This window comes from Hordeum vulgare, chromosome 7H, assembly GCF_904849725.1.
Source record: "Hordeum vulgare subsp. vulgare chromosome 7H, MorexV3_pseudomolecules_assembly, whole genome shotgun sequence".
In the NCBI taxonomy this organism is placed as follows: domain Eukaryota; kingdom Viridiplantae; phylum Streptophyta; class Magnoliopsida; order Poales; family Poaceae; genus Hordeum; species Hordeum vulgare.
Genome location: NC_058524.1, coordinates 481,211,983 through 481,218,539, shown reverse-complemented (window position 1 = coordinate 481,218,539; position 6,557 = coordinate 481,211,983). Strand labels below are relative to the sequence as shown.

The following is a 6,557-nucleotide window of genomic DNA, read 5'->3' as shown; positions in this document are numbered from 1 at the left end:
AATAGGGGCACATGCTCCTCGTGGGCCCCCCTTTAAGGGGTATTACGTGGCCAGGGTGCACAGTTTCTCACTAAAAATTCCTTTGGCTGCCAAGGAGCCAAATCTTATGGAAATGCCGGATCGGCTAGATCATGGAACGACTAAAGCTTAGATCTTCTATATCGACAATGCCCTATCAAGGAGACAACCAGAAAAACATACTCATGTGACATTAACCACACAATGGACATGTGTAGACCCCTTAAAGGGACTCGACCAACAATCACTCTTAGCACATGCGAGGCTGAAGTCGCAGACCGTTCGTGCCATACTTCGACATCAACGAAGATAAGCTGCTCAACAGCATGGAGACGTAGACGTGCGTGAGGAAGCGGCCTGGGCTTATAAACCCAATGATAATATTCACCCTGTTTACTTTTTATTTACTCCTTTATTTTCCTTACCGCATTGTATCTTTAGTTTCTCTCGTTACAGCTCCACATGTAAAGCTTGAAATTATTAAATAAAGAAATCATGCCCTTCAAGATCGTCAATATAATTTTGTTCAAGCACTGCCTGTGAGCTATGAGAATGTCTTAAAAATACAACTGCTTAAAGGACTTCGTTTTCTGTGTCCTATATACAAAGTCTGAAGTACTCATCGTCTCGGATGCTGCACTAAATGCGTCAGTTTTGAACCTAGATTTCGGTCAATAGTTGGGTTGTCTGGCTCCTATGTGTACCCCTTACGTTCCCGGCTAAATTAGGCTAAAGGTGTAACGGGAGAACCACTTGCGATTGTGCCGCCAGTTGACAGAGTGCCTGAGTGGAAAAGCCGAAAACTCACTATCTCGATAAGCATAAAATGGTCGGCAGTCCGAAGACCGTGTTAAGCGACGTGTTGTTATAGGTCACCCGTGTTAAACAAGCGGCTTATTCTTTGCATAAGTTGAAGTGGGTAATGATGTCGACCTCAACTGCCTACAGCTGACCACTTCACACACCACGGTATCGTCACAAGCCCCCACATTCAAACTCCTATGACTAAGTGAAAATAATAAAGTAGTAATAGTCCGATTGCCTAGTTCCTACAATGCACGAACTGCCTTCGGTTACCTAGACACCGGCTAAGGGCGAGAGTTGCATCAAGGAACACCCTCTGTATACTCTACATTGGGGCAGAAGCTCCCGACTTGATACACATGTCTTGGAGTGACGGCCTCGCCACACGAAGTAGCTCCGTCAACCGCTTCATCTCATCGTTCAGCAGTTGTGATGACGTAGCATCCGGGAACTGTTGCTAGAATGCCTTCTCCTCCTCGTGGCCCTCCTGCTGGCCAAAGTACTGGAAAACTTCTGCCATGCTCTTCAGAAGATATGCTAGAACCTCTACGGAATTCCACAACGTGGTAAGCTCGACACACCCTTCTGTGCCAAACACACACTGCTTTAAATATGTGGCCCGCGGGCACTTGCTTCACTTCCCGAAGCTCCTAATGGTTGGAGCACGTTGCGGTCTGGAGTTTGGAGTTCGCAAGCTGAAGATTCTTGAGCCCTTCCTTCATTTGTGTGCCCTTTGCCTGAAGTTTGTCGCGTGTTTCGTACATGCCCTTCAGGGTCTCTTCGAGCTCCTATACTCACGCTTGGTCCCTTTCCCGGGCGACATTCTTGACAGTGCACGCCTCCTCTGCATTTGCAGACGCAACCTTTTGCTGCTCTGCGTCTTGTCGATCTTCTTTAAGCTCGGCCTTGAGCTGCTCAATCTCGGCCAACGCTGTTGTCATTCAAACAGATCGACATTAGCCACTAATTCGATAACAACATGAAGTACGCTTATAATAACTTAAAGTAATATTCAGAAAACATGTGGTTCTACTCGTATACTTTGAGACTGCTCGAACTTTTGGTTCATCAGGTCGAGGTCCTTCTCGGACCTCTCAAGCTTTCTAATTATCTCTGTTATCTCCTTGGAGATGGAGCGTGTAGCTGAGGTAGAAATCTGCAATGGAGAGTTCTTTGCATAAGCCTTACGGTAAAAAAATCCAACCTCAGACCAAAGCTTTAGGCAGCATCGTGGGGGCTATTTGTCAAGCTATTAGATCCCAACCTCAGATCTTCGAAACCAGCCTTGGTCTCAGGTCTACTCATTGACGACGCCGTATGAAAGGCTGTGAGAAATTTTCCTCGGGTAGATTTATGGATTTTCATCTCAAAAATAAAACTACTTGCTCAAAGGATAAAAGAATACCTCGAAGCTGGAAACGAGGCCCTTGAAGACCTCGTGCAATCCGGCATGCAGACCGGATGCTCTATAGGACTGTGCCTATCAAGACATGGTGTTCTTCCTTGAGGGAGGAGCCCTTCATGGTCTCATCTACCTCTTCGGTCTACCCTGTCCTGGAGCTCCTCTAGCCAGGAATTAGAGGTGGCATGACCTCAGATCCCAGCACCGGGGGATTGGGTGGAGGAGTCTTCGGCCATGGTGCTTGAGCCCGGCTCGACTAATGATTGGTCCAATGGTTCCTTGTGAGCATTCAGAATCTTGTCCCTTTGGCTAGGCGGGACCGGGGCCTCAGCCTCGACCATGACGGTTGACCCTCCAGCCCCTGTTGTGTCATCTTGGGGGCCTAGAGCAGAAGTCACCTCCCCCGGTCCGTCACAAGCTGCCAGGGAGGAGAGGGGTCTAGAGATCCGCTGGGGGATGGCAACCCGCTCGAAGAGTCGCTCGGGCACACCTTTGGAAGACTGTGAGAAAAACACTTACGTAAGTTTACTCCTATTCAAACACTATCTTAATGGAATACGAGACATGAAAAACAATGGCATACCTTCAGGGCACCGGTCTCTTCCTCCCCAGAACAAGGGAATCATCTTCCAAGTCATCGAAAAGCACGACCTTCCCCGACGACTTGCCAGTAGTGGCCTCAGTGAGGTTTTCTTTAACCTCTTCTGGCCTTTTGTTCGTGCACCGACCTCAGTGTCCGCTAGCGCCACCCTTTTCCCTTTAAGGGAAGGATCACCTTCCTCCGCGTATTTGTGGATGACATAGGTGTGGGTCTCAACGGACCGAGAAACCAAGGATTCCCGTTTCCGAAAACCTACCCGCCCCCTGGGGCTTTGTCTTCTTGGGGGATACCACGTGAGGCTCCTCGACCAGGAGCACTATGAGTTGAGGAGTTCTCCCCCCTCAGGCAATGGGGCCGAGTATTGCATGGCCAACATTTTGGCTGACTAATTCTGTACATACCAAAGCAAAATGATTCATTTAGAATCGGAATCACCATGAGTGGAAGAAAGAATACGAACACGTGTATGTTAGAATACTTACTGGTGGGGCTTCGTAGCTGGCTTCGAAGCCGCGGTATTATCCATCCTTGGGGATGTCATCCTCGCCTACCTCAAATAGGCATGTCCACATTCCGGAGGGATTGGTGTGCAAGAAGTGGCTATATGGTCCCATTTCCTCGGGACAACATGCCCACATCGGCTTTTCCCATGTGGGAGTATCCTAGGGTTGAGCATGATGTTGACCACGTCAAGCAGCCCGAGGTCCTTCTCAAGGGACCCGACTAGATCCTCCCGACGAGAGCCTTCACCTCGCTGGCGTTCCCCCAGACGATGCACTTCTTCGTCCAGGACTTGAGCTTGCGAGGAGGTCCAGCCGAAAAGGCAGGGAACTTAACTTGGCTTGGGGCAAGCGTCGCGGTGATATAAAACCACTCGTGCTGCCACTCCTTCACCATATTGATGAAGGTACCCTTGAACCAATCGACATTTTGGTTTTTACTAACCATAGCCTCACCACACCCCGCCAGATTAGGCCCGCTGGATTTCGGCTTGATCCCAAAGGTTTTCGTCAAGACACCGAAGTGCGGCTCATAGTGAAGGAAAGCTTAGCAAACTGTGATGAAAGAGGCGAGGTGGAGGATGGAACTTGGGGCCATGTGGTGGAAATCAAGCCCATAATAGAATATTATCCCGTGTACGGAGGGGTGCAGTGGGAAGCCCAGGCCTGAGATGAGGTGGAGAACGAAGACTACTCGTTCCCATGCATTGGGAGCGGGCACTTGTTGATTAGCGCTGGGAGAACGGGCGCCAATCTCCTTGGAGAGGTACACGGCATCACATAGCTCCTAGATGGTTCCATCTATAATGGAGGAACCACCCAGTGCCCTTGGAGTGTATCGGCCATGGCTGGAGGGGGAGAATGGATTTCACTAGAGAAAAAGACGTGACACTGGATCCGGGCGATGGGGCTCGATGAAGCAGTAGGCGGATGAGGATATGAGAGCGTTGTTTCTTGCATTTTTATCTTTACACTCTTATAGGTTGCTGAGAGGCCAAGAGTCCCTCTTACCGTGCCGATAAAAATGCCACCTCCACAAAGATACAATTATGCCTATGGGGGGAAAGGAAATCTTAATGACATCCCTAATAAAACAAGCACGATCTCGACCTCGATGGGACGTACGAGTAAAAGGGGTGCCTCAGGCCGCAATTTGAGGAAGGAAGGGACCGCTCGACCTGTCATGGGATGTGCCACTTTGATAAAGTTGTCAGGTTAAGTATCACTATTCGTACCTATGCGGATGGCCTTCGAGGCTAAGCTATCTCACCTCCTAGGAGAGAGGATGCATTTGGTTTTGTCTTATTATAAGACAATGTTTCGTTCGAGAGTTCGGGCATTTTAAAATTGTGCATGGGAACTCGTTTTTCAAGACAAGGCCTTCGGGACCGAAGATATAATCATCAAAGGAATTTTCCTCGGCATAGAATACCAGTTTTGGGGCTACTGATGGTGTTCTAACCCAGTCGGCCCATACTCCTCGGATCGGCCGAGGGCCCCTCCGCCCTCTCAAGACGGACTCCATAAACTACACGATGAGGCATGAACGGGACTACATCTACCGAAGACTTAACGTATACTCCAAGGATCCTCCTGACACCGCTTTCCCCGATACAAACCTTGTAACCCTAGATAACTATGTGGCGTGTATACGAGCCATAGGGTTTTAGCCCGTAGAGGGGACTCGAACACAACATTACTCACCTAGATCTAGGGTTAGGAACCATCACACGATCTCAAGGTTGATCAATTATGTACTCGATACTTGTTCATTGATATAAACAAGAGCAACACGTAGGGATTTACCTCCATCAAGAGGGCCTGAACCTGGGTAAAACATCATCTCCCTGTTCCCGTTACCATCCATCTCAGATCCACAACTCGGGACACCCTACCCCAAGGTCTGCCTGTTTTTATACCAACAACCAGGCTCACCCACAATGGGACATATAATACATCTCGGTGCACCGGCACGCAGTACCACTTGGAGTTCTGCGTGCCACTTCCATGGCCAGATGTCAATCTCCTGCACGGCTAGCACCTGGACACCATATTCCGGGGCCAACCGTTGCCACAGTCCAAGCAGGAACACACAGAGGAGACCCGTAAGTGGCATCCTCTCCTCACATCGGAGCAATGCCACGACCCTGTGTACGTGCGAGACTTCCCCAACTAGGACGTTTGGTCCACCACCAAGCACGACGTGCACCACTAGGGGGCCACCTAGATCGACCCTGACTTTGCACCGCCACCATCGGTGGTGTCTCAAGAGGCCGAGGAGGTCGAGGTGGTGTACTTGGATGGATTGTTGAGGCCTACCAGAATTCCCTCAAGGAGTCCAATTGCGAGGAGGATGCCCGTTGGCCTGTCCTCGATGAGGCACTCCAGCTCTATGTGGCAAGGTACAATATTTGAACTATTACTTGTTTCGGTAGTTGAACCAATTCCTCTCCATGACGTGTCATTGACATAGTAAATAGCTAAACCAAGCAACCTAGCATACCTAGTAGATGCTTGAGCCATGATGTGCTTTTACTCTGCTATGCTTGCTATGCTTAGAGTTGTGTTAGGTCTGATTCATCTCGGTGATGAACCGGAGTGAGATGAATGTGTTTTGGTGACAAGAGTTAAAGGTGGAATATGATTTGGTAAAGGTATCGATGAGAGGCTGTGTAGGAGTACATGGCGGGTTATCTTATTGGAACCGTTCTTAGGAACCGAGTCCTGTGTATGTGATCCAAGACTAGCTACTACCACATGTCGGGATACTTAATTGACCCTCTTGGCTTATTAAATGACTAGTACTTTGTCTAGGAGTTGCAAGTAGTTTCTGGTGTTTGTAGCTTATGCTGGGGCCGTGCATAGCGCTGACCTTAGGGGTGGGCTATGACACGGTAGGCACGTGGCATGGTGTACCAAGTGGCACCAGAATGGTTGGCTTGGGTACCCTGAGCACATTGTTTGAGGCCGTAGCGGTAACTTTGGTCGGACTTCCATGCGGGATCAGTCTCCAATAGGCGATAAACCTGGACTAGGTGCTTGTGTGGTCAACGGTCGTGGCCGACTCCCTCGCTAGGTCCCAGTTGAAGGTTGCCTAGGTGCATGATGGGCACATGGAGATAACTGGCGAGGGCGTGTGTGAAGAATTACACCCGTGCAGGGTTATGATATGTTTGAATAGTCGTGTCCTCGGATATGGACTACTTGGAAACATATGTTGTTCGTAGATAAC

General features: G+C 49.3%; 1 long non-coding RNA gene across 1 annotated transcript; it reads right to left on the bottom strand.

The window, feature by feature from the left end:
• Positions 1-1,885: 1,885 nt before the first annotated feature.
• LOC123412880 lies at positions 1,886-2,720 on the bottom strand. The gene is made up of 3 exons (XR_006613622.1): positions 2,228-2,720; positions 2,087-2,147; positions 1,886-1,978 (listed from the first exon to the last, which is right to left on the bottom strand). It is a non-coding gene; the product is annotated as an uncharacterized LOC123412880 (long non-coding RNA).
• Positions 2,721-6,557: the final 3,837 nt, after the last annotated feature.